The sequence below is a fragment of the Palaemon carinicauda genome, chromosome 12 (genome assembly GCF_036898095.1).
Source record: "Palaemon carinicauda isolate YSFRI2023 chromosome 12, ASM3689809v2, whole genome shotgun sequence".
Taxonomy (NCBI): domain Eukaryota; kingdom Metazoa; phylum Arthropoda; class Malacostraca; order Decapoda; family Palaemonidae; genus Palaemon; species Palaemon carinicauda.
Window position 1 is genome coordinate 47,484,342 of NC_090736.1, and position 15,038 is coordinate 47,499,379.

The 15,038-nt window shown below is 46.1% G+C and overlaps 1 long non-coding RNA gene across 2 annotated transcripts in view; it reads left to right on the forward strand.

Annotated features, from left to right (window-relative positions):
* LOC137650539 (uncharacterized) overlaps nucleotides 1-14,823 on the forward strand; it is a 75,872-nt gene extending 61,049 nt beyond the window's left edge. For both annotated transcript variants that reach the window (XR_011045980.1, XR_011045981.1), the window contains exons 4-5: nucleotides 7,391-7,495; nucleotides 14,583-14,823. This is a non-coding gene — a long non-coding RNA (uncharacterized lncRNA). The remainder of the gene's footprint in view (nucleotides 1-7,390; nucleotides 7,496-14,582) is intronic.
* Nucleotides 14,824-15,038: the final 215 nt, after the last annotated feature.

Consider the following 15,038-nt stretch of genomic DNA (forward strand, 5'->3'; position numbering starts at 1 on the left):
CCACTCAAAGACTGGCTTACTTAGGCATGATTATAGACACCAATATCCACAAAGCCTTCCCATCAGACGACAGGATAGCAAGGCTGAGAAGTGTCGCAAGCCCTTTCCTCAGTCGAGACGAACTCCAAGCCCAATCGTGGTTACGTCTCCTTGGTCACCTTTCATCCTTGGGTCGTCTAGTTCCAAACGATCGCCTCTGGATGAAATCTCTCCAGTGGTGGCTCAAGTCCCGGTGGAATCAAGGTTGCGATTCCCCGGACGTCATGATCCCTTTGGGTCCTGTGGAACGGACAGACTGCCAGTGGTGGGTGACAGACGAGAACCTACGAAGAGGAGTGGATCTTCTCGTCCTTCCCCCGGATTTAATGCTGTTTTCGGACGCTTCAAAGAAATGGGGGTGGCCCACGTTCTGTACCACAGGACCTCAGGCCTGTGGTCAGAATCAGAAAAGTGCCTCCATATAAATCGTCTAGAGATGAAGGCCGGTTTGTTGGCCCTTCATCAGTTCCAACAATACCTGGCAGGTCATTCTGTGGTGGTGATAAGCGACAACACCACAGTAGCGGCTTACTTCAACAAGCAAGGAGGTACCTTTTCAAAGCAGCTATCCCATCTTGCAGTAGAGATACTGAGATGGACTGAAGTCTGCTCAATTCTACTATCGGCACGTTTCATTCCAGACAAGAGGAATGTGCTCACTGACAATCTAAGCAGAGCGTCTCAGATAGTGAGTATCGAGTGATCTTTGTGTCATCTAGTAGCCAACAAAGTCCTGACTTTGTGGGGTTCCCCGACTGTGGATCTGTTCGCGACAGCGCTGATCTTCAAGATTCCACTGTACTTCCCCCCAGTCCCGGATCCCAAGGCGCTCTGGCAAGATGCCTTCCAACAACGGTGGGACAACATCAACGCGTACGCCTTTCTCCCATTCTGTCTGATGAGGAGGGTACTCAACAAGACCAGAATATCGGTCAATTTTTCAATGACCCTCCTTTTCCATTGAGAGCTGTCTGCTCTCCTTTCTTGGGAGGGAGTAACATAGATCACTCGCTGAGTGATTCCTTCGTATTTCAACAGGTAGAACGTGAGCCTGGTTTGACAGCTACTGCCGTGGCACCAGTTATAGGTACTGTACTCCAGCCACCAGTCACTATCACTCTAGGCCAATAAAAGGTCTGTCTGCCTCCTCTCCCATCGACGAGTCTCGTAGGCCTTAACTCTTCAAGGTTATTGCCACTTCGTGCCTTTGGGCACAACAAGGCTCTTAGAGCTTTGTGAGGCCAAGCTTTTTGGGACCTGCGCCTAACGAGGAAGAAACAGCTGGTCTTCAAGTGTAGCACAGCGTTTTTTGTTCCCTTCCGAGGGGATGACATACGGCTATTCACCAACCCCCTTTTCGGTGGTAGGAGTACTAAGAGGAGAGGCAAGGGTTTGTGAGACCCTCACCTCGTGTGAGACTCTCGCCTCGCCTTAATACCCTTGGCAGATTTGTGAAACCCTCGCCTTAGCACAAATGGCAGGTTTGTGAAACCCTTCTCGCTAGCGCTATAGTAGCGTACGCTACTGGGTTTAATCGTAAAGGAGATTCAATGCTGACGGTTTCTAATTCTCTTTCACTGATTCTCTTGCGAGCTTGCAGTGCTTTGCGGGTGCTTGCTAGCGTTTGCTAGTATCAGATGGTGGTTCACGTGCGTTTGCAAGCGTTTGTGGACGATCGCCAGCGTTTGTAGACACTCGCCATAACTTGCTGGCAAGCCTATACGAAGCTGCCTAGTGTTTGTGTTCTTGGCATTCTGAGATGACAAACCCCTCATGCAAGACTTCACTTCTGCATGGGTAACTCTCATCCCTGAGAAGTTTTGCACAACTGCAGGTGTTCGTTAAAACTCTATAAAAGACTGAAACGAACTCCTGTGGTGCATGCCCTCTCGCCATGGGAAAACCTCAGGATTATTGCCCCAAATACAATTTACTACCGATGGCTTGAGTTAGCTGTATGCGTCAGTGTGCCCCTGGACACGATGAGTTCTCGTTAGACGTCAAGTTTCTGGAAATATAATTCTTCTGGGTTATTTTCTTGGACTTTGCTGCCCTACGAAATCGAGAGCTCTTCGGAACACTAGTGCAACGAGCTTGTGATATTCAGTATACATACCCTTATAAGGTTATTATTTCAAGCCTTTGTTCCCAAGGGAGAGGTATTAGCTTCTGCTTATGTTTATGAACGGTAGCAAGCCCTGCTCACAAGGTGGACAGACGAACGTCGTCAGCTTCTCATTACATTTACGAATGTTAGTAAGCCCCTCTCACAACGCGGGCAGCCAAACCAACGGAGCTATGATTGCTACACTAGCTGTATGTTTTGTTTTCCTGGGCACATGTGCTCACATCTTGAAAATAGTAAAAATTCCTTGGGCAATAATGTTGCGATTCATCGCACATACATTATTCCTGCAAGTGGGCTCAGACTTGTCAAATGTTTTTCGGAGGCAAAGAGGTTACGTGGGTCTGCAGACGGATATGTGCATATGCGGGCAGCAATTTTTTTGCCAACGAGTACTATAGACCATCTTACAATTAGAAAATATAGTTTATATAGGAAATATTTATGTTAATGTTACTGATCTTAAAAATTTTATTTTTATTTGTTTCTTATCCTCACTGGGCTATTTTCCCTGCTGGGGCCCCTGGGCTTATAGCATCTTGCTTTTTTAACTGTGTTGTAGCTTAGCAAATAATAATAATAATGATAATGGCTATACTGTACTCCATACTGGAAACCAACTTATGTACTGTATTACTCTACTTCCTTCCTAACTTTTATTGAAGGTCTTAGTTTTTAAAAATTCTGAAAGTTCACACAAGCATTTTTGTTTCCTGAAAGGGAACATTCGAAACTTATACCAGTTTTACCAATCAGAGACGAATAAATGCAAATTTTTTTGTCGCTCTTTGGAAGGAGGAGGTCTCAGTTACAAACGTTTATCAACGTTTTCCAACCGAGTTCCGGACACAACTCATAATTTGGGTTATGCCCGTATGATCTCCCGTATCCCTGGTCTGTGTTAAGTGTTTGTAGATGGACTTCTGCTTACATTACCTGTCCAAGAAAATATTGAAGATTTTAGAAATAGTTGTGTGCGATTGATCGTTACTGACCGGTCTCTTGCCCAAAAGCGATTGCTAAGGAGATTCGCTGGTTTACCGATTATGACATATTTATTCGGCCAACTCTCATTGGATTGGTGGCAGTTAAAGCAAGATCCTCCGCCCCTTCATAGCAGATGTGTGTAACTGGTTGCATGTCTTGACATCAACTTGAGATGTTACTTGCTACGCAATCTCTAGACCCCGTGAGAGGAACCGAGGAGAATTGACTTTTCGCTTGAGGGTCAAGGTCGCTTGTTCCACTCAATGGAACTTCCTAACCCCTAGGAGGGGGCAATAGGCACAATCCTGGCGTATGGTTGACCATCCTACTGGGTATTGGTTGACCAGGTAGTCCAGAGCCCTTCCCGGTTTCCGATGATTGTGGTGGGGGGGGATTTTTCCTCACAGGTAAACTGCAGGAACAATCTGTCCCCCGCAGTCGTAATAGCCTTTTATGAAGGAATGCCTTCTCCTGTAGGAGTGCATAACGCTACTCACGAGGCTGCTTCGGGAGACAGGTCGTCGAAAATACCCTGGTGTATCCTACTTGGGTATGAACACAGACTAGTTTTGTAAGGAAATCTTGTGCAGTGCTGCGTATCCATTCACCGAGTAAGGTGGGCAGACGAGCTCGTCTTCCTGACTAAGAGAGGCGTCTCACTACTTCTACACGTAGTGTTCTCTTTAGGGCGAGTCTTTCCATCAAGACCCTCACACACAAGAAGCAAGGTCTAGAATAAAGGTGAGTTCTACGTCGTGATACCTGGGCGAGCTGAGAAAGGCACGCACTGTTAGATCCGTTACCTTTGAGAACTGGGAAAGGTGCACAAATCAGTGCACAGTTCCAATTCTCACCTTGTTCTTGGGCGAACTGGAACGAGCATGCTCTACCAGTTTTTGCCCTATGATCATGGACACACTCCTCGCAATTGCACACAGGTAACAATTACCTGTGAGAGCTGAGAAAGGCTCGCTTTTCCAGCTATCACCTTAGGAGTACACACTCCCAGTAGGACAAATGAGAAGAGGTGTGCAAGCCAGGGCACCTTACCAGCATTTGCCTTGCCAAAGCTCGCCCTTGCAAAGAGGTATGGCATATAGCTTCCCCTTCACAGACCGACCATCTTCAGACTGGTCCACCTTTGTTCGAGACCACACTAAGCAAGGTCTTTCTGTTAGGGGATCAAGTACTGGCAGAGCTTTCTCTGGAGAGGCAAATTGCTAGCACCAGTGACAAAATGGCTGGGACATGTAACATCTCTCGAAGTTAGTTCCCCATGGCCGTGTCCAAATACAGTCTCTATAGTGACAGCTGATGACCTTCTGATCTTTACACAGAGCCCCACCGAGTACCCTAGTACCAGTGGGACCTGGACAGAAGAGAGACCTGAGTTGGTGGATGTCAGACACCAAACTCCTCAGAGGAGCAGATCCTCTCTCTCCTCCCTGGATTTGTTGCTCTTTACAGACACATTAAAAGAAGGGGAGGCTCATCTGTTACACCAGACATCATCCAGACTTTGTCCTAATCCGAATGGCAGTGCCACAAAACCTCCTGGAAATGAGGGCAGCCTACCTGACCTTCAGGTACTTTCATCAGCTCCTTTCAGGGCAATATGTAGTGCTGATGAGTGTCAACACTACAGTAGTGCCCCACTCAAATAAACAAGGAGGGACCTTTACACAGTATCTATATCTGCTATCTGTGAAAATCCTAAGGTGGATGGAAGAAAATTTGGTAGCCTCAAGAGCCCACTTTATCTGGGGCAAGAAGAATGTACTTGCGAACAATCTGAACAGGAGGACTCAGATAGTTGGCTCCGAATGGACAATCAACCTATACGTGACGTCGGGAACTTCTGATGTACCACTCACCAGTACCAGAACCATAAGCATTCAAGCAGGATGCTTTTCAACACCCTTGGGACAGGATGGATGTCTATGCATTCCCCTCCTTCTGCTTAGTAAGGAGGCTATTGAACAGGGTAAGAACATCGCAAAATCTATCAAAGACTGCGGGATCTGCTGTGACAACATAGAGAATGGTTTCCGGACCCTCTATATCTGCTCACAGAGGTACCAAGAGAGTTCCCTCTACATTTTGAGCTACTCAGACTACCTCACGTGAAGATTTTCCACCAAGCGATACCATGGCTAGGTCTTCACACCTTGAGGCTATCCAGGAACTACTCGCAAGAGAGGCTTTTTGAAGCTGGTTGCTATGCGCATGGCAAGAGACCTCCAGGAGTCGTCGTCTATGGTGTATCAGGCAAAGTGGTCCATCTTTTGTGGTGGAGGTTATTGATGGGGTATCTCTCCACTCAGTGCCGGTATTCCAGCAGTAGTGGAGTTTTTACTGTTCCTCAGGGGGGGAAAAATTCACTCGGTGTCGGTGGTGAAATTTTTGTTCAGCCTTGAACATTGTCTTCGAACTGTATCAAGTTAACGTTTCTTCCTCGACGGAATTGTCACTCCTCATATGGAACTTTGAGCATTCCTGCCCTCATTTGAAAGTTAGACCACCTCCTTGGAACATTGTCAGGGTCTTACATTCACAGAAAGGAGGCCTTTATGAGCCTCTACGTCAAGCATTGGATAAGGACTTGACCTCAAAGATGGTTTTCTTTTAGCTCTGACCTATGCAGGTAGAGTCAGCGAGCTACGTCGTCTTTCGTACGTCATCACCCATTCCAGGGGATGGTTGGCAGGTCACACTCAGTTTTGTCCCTGAGTGTTGCAAAGACTAAAAATCTGTCCTTAGCGAATCCTAGATTTGGCCCCTTTAGGATTGGGAGTCTCTGAACAGTGACAGACGATACTGATCAACTGTAACTATGCCTCATAAGAAAGATGAGGTTATATCTCATAAGGATGAGAAGAGCGCGCAACCCCAGACCAACAAGCTGTTCGTCAGCACGGGGAAGACCAAGGGGAGAATTATGAAGAACTCAATCTCTTGGATCAGGCGAGTAATAGAAAAGGGCACGGGCCTCAGATACCTCAACGTCAGGTAGACGTCCCCCTGCCCATGATATCAAGGGAGTAAGTACTTCCGTGGCATTCCAAAATAATTTTTCTGTTCAGCTGGTACTAAAAGCAGGTAGGTGGAAACGTCAAACAACATTCACTTCCTGCTACCTGCAAGAAATAACTGACAGGAGCCTAGACACATTCTCAATAGGTCCTGTGGTAGCTGCTCGTAACGTGATCTAAACGCTTCAGCTCCCTTGCGGGACAAATATCAGTGGTTCGAGGGCGGAGGATTACCCGCGAAGTAAGTCAAGGATGAATGTGGCAGTGACTGACCACTTCCCACTTCATCTTCCCTCTCTTGGGGTGCAGCATTTGGGGAAGTCTGCACAGCTGACCTCGTTCTTCTGTTTGTGAGTTTCACGCTCTTTGGACAACCGCATATACATTTTCAGTATATATGTGTTATGTCCCCGTCCTCCTGTCGGGGGGGGGCCGGAAAGAAATATTATTAGAGGGCACAGCCTGAATAGCTACGATATATGTTCCAAGAGATTAATTCCTTATTCGCCAACAATGATTGACCAGGCCGTTTTACTATGAGGATAAGGAGGTGCAGGATCCCTCAACTATACAGAGGCCATCTCGGGACAGTTGCCAGCCAGTTGGTTTCGGACTTCCACCTACAGGTGAGTCTCCACAAGTAAAGAGCGGAAGTTTTGTATTTTGCACAGGAACAAATGACAAATTTGGAAGTAATTTGTATTATTTCCGAGCAATACAAACACCAGCACCAACCCCCTGAAAATCCTGCTGCAATTACAAAAGTGCTGGTGTGAGCGTCAGGGTTAACCTACCCTGCTCCCTGTCCCCGCTAACTAATGGTGGGTAGTTACACGCTGACAAAAAATCTCATCGGCTGGTTTCAGCTTCGCTAAAATAATACTCCATAGTAAAGAACTTCAGGTTTGCATTGCTAGGAAAAATACAAATTACTTCCAAATTTGTCATATTTAATTAAAGCTTTATAGTATAAATATTTATTTTTAATTGATATTAGGATTCAAATGTGTTAATCAGGCAATGATTGTATTCTGAAAGTAATACTGTACCTTGTACTCTGAAAAATTTTGCTCAAGGTCTTTAGACATTTATTGAAAAGTAATAGGATTTTTATCACCCTTATCAGAGGTATAGGTATTATTCTGATATTCCCTTCTGAGAAGTCAAACAATTGAATTTTTCTTCTGATATTTTTATTCCGTTTCAGGAGGATCAACGTTGAACACAAATTGATCGAGATACAGTACAGTGCATCATGCCATCCATCGGTAGTGACTTAAGTCTGCTTGCCACGCGTGCGGAGCATGTAAAGGTAAGTTATTGGACTAACTAGCATTATTTTACTTTGAAAAAAATGGGATTTTGACGAAGGAAAAATCTATTTCTGGGAAGAGACCTGTGACGCCCGGTGAAAGAAGTCCTTCTTTACACTTTTCTAATATAAATCTTCCAAATATACTAGAGAAAGATAAAAGCATGGAATGTAGAGGCTACAACCCTCGCGCGATCACCTTGTGGGTGTCGTGTATTTAACAAGGACGTGTGAAAACCACTATTCACAGGCTGTCTTCCATTTAGATAATCCCTTCATCAAAGGGGAGGGCCGTGACAGGCCCTAGAGAATACAGTTGGGCTACCCACTGACACCTACTACTCGCGCTCTCCAGGTCTAGTGATCTTTGGAAGTGCAGTACAGAAGGTCCTCAACTTACAAAAATTCGGAGATACTAACACAAATCCAACTGAAAATAAACAAAGATAAGATGAAGAAATACAGTAATAAATCAATACTATATCATTGAATACAGTAAGCAAATAGGCATTTGTAATAACGTGATATTTATTTCATATAAAACCTGAATATTTGTTGACTTCTGTAGCTGGAAATTATGGTCGTAGGGTTCAGGTTAAGCCTACCCTAGGCCAAAATGTAACAAAATTCAACTAACAAACACGCTTCTTGAAACCAATTTAGTTTGTAATTTGAGAGACCTATATTTTAAGCCTGGTATTTTGTTCCCCAACTGGTTAGTTTTGTTAGGTGTAATGGTTAAACTTTGCTGTAAAGTTTTAGATGAGAAACATTCTAAATGCATTTGAAACTAGTAGTAGAAAGAGCATTCAGACATTTCAGACCTCCATCAATGAAGAGTGTCAATTTGACTCAAATCTACGGACCAAGCTTTCCCTTGTTCGTATGTTGACCGTGAAGGATTTTAACGTATATTATTAACAATAATAACTAGAGTCGCTATCTTGTCCTGGATCACCTCCATAATCTAATGGGTTCTCCTGGAGCTTAATACTTATCTGTTGTTAAAGTTGGTGAAAATCCCGAAAGAAGTTTTGCCGTACTGTATACCTGCTAACAGACAGACAAACAGCTGAATAAATGCAGCTTATTTTATTACCACCCTGGCAAAGGAAACAAAGCTAAAAGTCTGCATGAAATGTGGAAGGCAATGTTAATGGATCGTCGGCGCCCACTCGTGTCCGAGTATTGGGTTCTGTCGTTAGCCATCAGCCTCCTATCTATGGGGTGGGTGCTTATGCTTGATGTGGCTGTTAAGTCCTAGTCTGTGGTGGAAGAGTCGCGGACAGTGTTCTCAAGGGAGGGTAGGTGGTGGGCGGGGCTGTTCTAATCGCTCTCTCCTCCTTCTCCTCCTAGCCTCCTCATTTTGTCTCCTCCTCTCCTCGAAGTCCACGGTGCCATGGTGTACTGTACTTCTCCAGGTTTTCCTGTCCCTGGCTGTTTCTTCCCATGAGGAAGGATCGATGTCAGTTAGAGCCAGGGTGCGCTTTAGTTGATCTTTATAGCGCATTTTCGGGGCTCCTCGTGGTCTGGTGCCCTGGGTCAGTTCTCCGTAGAATATTTTCTTTGGGAGCCTAGATGGATCCATCCTATGCACGTGTCCTATCCAGCGGAGGCGGTGGTGGATGATGGTGGCCTCCACGCTGGTCAGCGAGGCACGTTCTAAGACTTCAATGTTGGTGGTGTGGCTCTCCCAGGGGATTTTCAAGATCTGCCTCAGTTTCATTTGTTGGAAGCGTTCTAGGTTTTTAATATCGTTTCTATATAGCGTCCATGTTTCACATGCATACAAGAGCGTGGAGAGGACTACTGCCCTGAACATCATTATTTTGGTGGTCATTGTCAGTGCGTGGTTGTTAAATACGCGGCAGTTGAGTCGGCCAAAGGCGGAGTGGGCTGCCCTGATCCTGTTCTCCACGTCCTTTTTGCTTGTGGGAGCTGATGTTAGGATGCTCCCTAGGTAGGAGAACTGGTCCACCTGTTCTAACGGATGGTCATTCATTGTGATATTGAAGTTTGGGAGCATCAGTCCTGGTGGATGTTGGACGAGGGTCTTGGTTTTATCTGTGTTGACTTGCATCCCAAAACGTTCGTAGGCAGAGTTGTATGCATCAGCTAACGACTGCAGGTCCTCCGCCGTCTGACCTGGGGTGGCATTGTCGTCAGCATACTGCAGTTCTCGCACTACACACAAGGTGGTCTTGGTTCTGGCGCGAAGTCTGGCGATGTTGAAAGCGCCTCCATCCATGCGGAAACGTAGGTCGACTGAGGGTGTGTCTGGGGGAATCTCGTTGAGCATTGCTGCGGTGTATAGTGAGAAATACGTTGGGGCCAGAACACAGCCCTGCTTCAGGCCGCCGTTGATGGGGAATGGGTCTGAAAGAGAGTTCTGGTGGCAGACTCTCCCAACCATTCCGTCATGGAGGGCACGCACCAGCTTGACAAAATCGGGTGGGCAGCCATATCTTTTGAGGACAGCCCACATGGCAGGTCGAGGTACTTTGTCGAAGGCCTTTTTCAAATCCCAGAAGATGAACATTATGGGCTGTTGTTGTTCGAGGCTCTTCTCTTGTAGTTGTCGCGCACAGAAGATCATGTCTATGGTCCCGCGGGAAGGTCGAAAGCCGCACTGGGACTCTGGCAGGACGTCTTCTGCGAGAATAAGGAGGCGGTCAAGGAGAATCCGAGCGAAAATCTTACTCGCGATGCTTAGTAGTGATATTCCCCGGTAGTTGTTACAGTTCTCCCTGTCTCCCTTCTTGAAGATGGTAACGATGTTTGCATCGCGGAAGTCACTGGGGAGGGTCTTGGTCTCCCATATTTTCAGTATAAGGAGCATCAAACGGTTCCTCAAACCGGGGCCACCGTGAGTGAGGAGCTTCAACGGGATGTTGTCTGGCCCTGGGGCTTTGCCGGGCTTCATGCGCTGCAGGGCCTTGTTGAAGTCATGGATGGAGGGTGGTAGTGCCATCCAGTGACGGACGGGATGCTGCGGGGTCATTCGCAGGAGATCGTCTGGGGTGTCTGCTTGGTCATTGAGGAGGTTCTCAAAGTGAGACCTCCACCTGGCCAGGATGCCCTCGCTGTCGGTGATGGTCGTGGCCCCATCCGCGTCCTTCAGGCTGCCCACGGATGACCGTGTGGGACCGAATATTTCCTTTGTTGCTGCATAGAAGCTGCGCAGGTCACGTTGGTCAGCGAAACTCTGTATTTCTGCAGCTTTTCTTTGCCACCAGGTGTTCTGGGCTTCACGGATCCCTCTTTGGCAACCAGCTTCAGCCACCTTGTGAGCACATTTGTTAGCTGCTGTTGGTTGGTTTTCCAAAGTCAGGCGTGCTTGTCGTTTGGTTTCAATGAGAAGAGAGAGGGTAGCATCAGTCTCATCAAACCAATCCTGCCGTTTCTTGGTGGTGTAGCCTAGTGTTTCCTCCGTGGCACGGGCCATGGCGTTTCTGAGGGTGGTCCAGTGGTGCTCGACAGTGGCCTGACCCACAGGGTCTGCGAGGTATTGTTCGCAGGCCTCCTTGTAGTTCTGTGCCACCTGTGGGTTGCGGAGATTACTACAATCAAAGCGTTGGTGTGGTACGCTGTCAGGTGCCCTTCTGGGTGGTCGTAGGGTCGTCACGGAGAGTCAGGAAATGAGGAGTCTGTGGTCCGTCCAGCAGTCGTCCGCTCCGGGCATGGATCGGGTGATGCGGACATCTCCTCGGTCTCTGGCTCTGGTCAGGACGTAGTCCAGGGTGTGCCAGTGTTTAGACCGTGGGTGTCTTCATGTGGTCTTTTGTCGTTTTGGTAACTGGAAGATGGTGTTGGTTACCACAAGTTGCTGTTCTGCACACAGACCCAGTAGGAGTTGGCCATTGGCGTTGCAATTTCCAATGCCATGGCGGCCGATGATTCCCTCCCACAGGCGATGGTCTTTGCCTACTCGGGCATTAAAGTCGCCAAGCACAACGAGCTTGTCATTGGTGGGCACTGCCTGGATGGTGCGGTCGAGCTGGGTGTAAAAGGCAGCTTTGTCATCATCGGTTGAGGCCATAGTCGGGGTGTAGACAGAGATCAGGGTGAGGTGTCTGTCTCGCGTGATGGGGATGCGGACAGTCATCAGGCGCTCACTGATGGCCTTGGGAGCGAGGTTGTGCTGCTGCACTAGCTGGGAACGGATGGCAAAGCCGACACCGTTGATGCGAGGCTCCTCTAGGGCCTTGCCTTTCCAGAAGATGGTGTAGCCTGTTCCAGCTTCCCTGATGTTGCCCTCTTCGGGTAGTCTGGTCTCGCTAAGAGCCGCCACATCAACATTGAAGCGGGCTAGCTCCTTGCAGACGAGGGCTGTACGTCGTTCCGGGCGGTTGGTGTTCGTCACTTCTTGGAGGGTGCGGATGTTCCAAGCACCTAAGGTTAATATTTTTTTCTTGTTGTTTCGACCGCATTAGTGGGATGTCCGCCAGCCGCGGTGAGCTGACCAGACGGGTTTGCCGTGTCCAATGTTTACCCCACCTTTTCTAGGGGCCTCCCCATGTGGGGTGAGATGCGGTATCCTCAATAGGCCAGCCCAGTCACGGGTACAGCTGCCGAACTCTGGTGTCACGGCACCGTCACCAGAGAGCGACTGAATCTTAGACTCGCCGCCTGAGTGCAGTTGTGGGCTAAGGGCTTCCAGCTATCCAGGCCTGCCCCCTTCACCCACGGTGCTGTCGCCTCAGGACTTGGTGGTGGTGATGATGATGATGATGGTGAGAAAGAGATGAAGAAGGGTGGAGGAAACGACAGAATGCCAGTAGCTGGGTATATTGTTTTGGGTGGTCGTGACTTTGCAACGGCCACGCACATACACTTGGCCCACACCATTTTCACCGCGGCTCAAGACATATGAGACAGGCGGCTTCTCCGATGTTGGTTGCATCGGGCTGCCGGGTTCTTGTTATGTCAAGGCCCGCCTTGTTGCCTGCCCGACAGGCAATGCCCTCTTCTGCCGGCGCTGGGAAGCTCCGCCGTTGGGGTCTTGTTTGGTTTGATTTTGGAGTTTTCCTTCTCCTAGCCTTTGCCTGTCTTAAATAAAGGAGAAGGCCTATAGGGGTCCAGTCTCGGTCTGGTCTCTCAAGAACTGGCCTTAGCGGTATGGTTGAGCCTTCTAGGGTGGATAAACTACCCCACCGCCATTGCCCAGCCCATCATTGAGACACTCAAGCCCCTCTACTGCAGCAAAGTGCTGGACCATCAGAGGGGTTACATATGGATACATATACATTTTATCACAAGGGAGAAGTTTGTACTTGAAGGCTGTTAAGTTTAATCTTTGGAATCTGGAAATATTGAGAATATTTCTACTGCCTTTATCATATTTGTTAATTTGTCTTCAGAGGTTGTTTGAAATATGATTATTATTGTTATTCTGATTAGTTAAGCTAAAAACCTAGTTGGAAAAGCAGGATGCTACCAAGCCCAATGGCTCCTACAGGAATAAATCGCCAGTTGAGGAAAGGAAATGAATAAACTACATGAGAAATAATCAACAATCAATATAAAATACCTTATGGTCAGCATCAATGCTAAAATAGATTTGTCATACATAAACTATGAGAGACCTATATCAGTCTGTTCAACATAAAAACATTCGCTGCAGAACTCCCGAAGTTCTTTTACTCTAAAATTAGGTAATAATTTTACTTTATTAGGTGAATGAGTGAAATGTTTAAGAAGTCTAAATGTAGATTTTGATCTTAGTTTAGTTTAATACACTTGACATAACGTACTTAGGAAAGATATTTTCTTTGGAAAAGTTTGCCCAAGTGATTTCACCAATTCAAGAATGAGAAAATTCCGACAATGCTAAAAAACGGTTTGGTGAGATACTGTACTGTACTACCGCTAGAGAGTTATAGGGTACTTTCCCTGGATCTCTTTCTAGTTATGGCTCGTTTTTTCTTTGCCTACACATACACCTAATAGTCTGGCCTATTCTTTACACATTTTCCTCTTTCCTCATACACCTGACAACACTGTGATAGCTGAAAAATTCTTCACTAGAGGGGTTAACTTCTGCTTTCCTCGTGGTAAGGGTAGAAGAGACTCTTTTGCTATGGTAAGCAGCTGTTCTGGGAGAAGGACATTCCAAAATCAAAATGATGTTCCCGTCTCTTGGGTAGTGCCATAGCCTCTGTAGCATGGTGTTTCTCTGTCTGGGGTGAGAGTTCTCTGTCTTAGGGTACACTGAGGGACACTATTCTATCTGTGTCTTTGTTTCCTTACTGGGCTATTTTCACCGTGGACCCCTTGGCCTTATAACACCCTGAGTTTCTAACTAGTTTTGTAGTTTAGCAGGTGATAATAATGATAGTAATAATAATAGTGAATATTCAAGAAAGTAATCAGTGCCATATTCGCAAAGATGAACTTTTAATCTAAGGCTCTCAGGCTTGTGTTAGATTATGATCTGTATGACAATCTCAGAATAATAGCAGTTACTTCTCATCTCTTTTGCCTTCCCCCTTGACATACCATTTCAATTTTAATTGTTTTCTTATGAGGATTCTAAAGGTAGCATTTTAGATTGAAGTAGTTTACTGGAAACACCCCTGCCTAACTATCTGTTGGACTGGGGTTCAAGACTCGCTCAAGCTCAATAGTTTCTTTTAGTGTTTGCAACTTCACCATCCTTGTGAGCTAAGGATTGGAGATTTCGGGAGCCTATAGGTCTACCTACTGAATCATCAGCAACCATTGCCTGGCACAAGTTGTATCCAATTGTAGGGTTATAGTATTTATATATAAAAAAAACTTGAGACAACCCACATGTAAAAATCAATCAGATATTTAAGTGATTTAGATAATACAGATGTGTTAGTCTCAAGTAGAACTTAGTGAGGGTTGTCATCAAATAGTTTTTTGTAATATAATTTTAATTTTAGAGAAAGATTACTTTACCTACATTTATCTTGAACTGTGCAGCACAGTAGCAGATATTTTGTAGACCATTAAATAGAACAGTTAATAGATTTCGTAGATGTTGATTAATTAGTAAGACTATTGTATTACCCTTTGAGTTGGCAAGAGATTGAAATGCCCCTAATCTGCTAATTTATTCCAGGCTGATCAGCTGAAATTGAATGTAGGAAGGATAGAAATAGAATTCCGTCCTGCTCCAACTTGAGACCTGAATTTTGGACCTCATAGACCTGGGGTTGAGCTGCCCCTTAACCCCTCCCTTGCACTTGTGATCTGCTGGCTGTGGTTTTCTATATGAAAAATTGACAAGATGCAAATACTCTAAGAGCAGAGGGAAACGAAGAATGAGGCATAGGCGACGTTAGCATGTGCCCAAGTCTTTTTGTCATTGTGGATACTAAGCATGTGGCGGTAAGGCACTGATATAACTGGAATTATGATATTGTTATCAGTTTGTTCCTACGCGAATACAAACCCTTGTTATTTGAGGAGGTTATAAAATCAAGTCAGTTTATTTATTTGACTGTGTGTCTGTGGATAGGACTACGTCAAAACTACTCAATGGATTTTGACAGAATTTTCACCGCAGATTATTGGA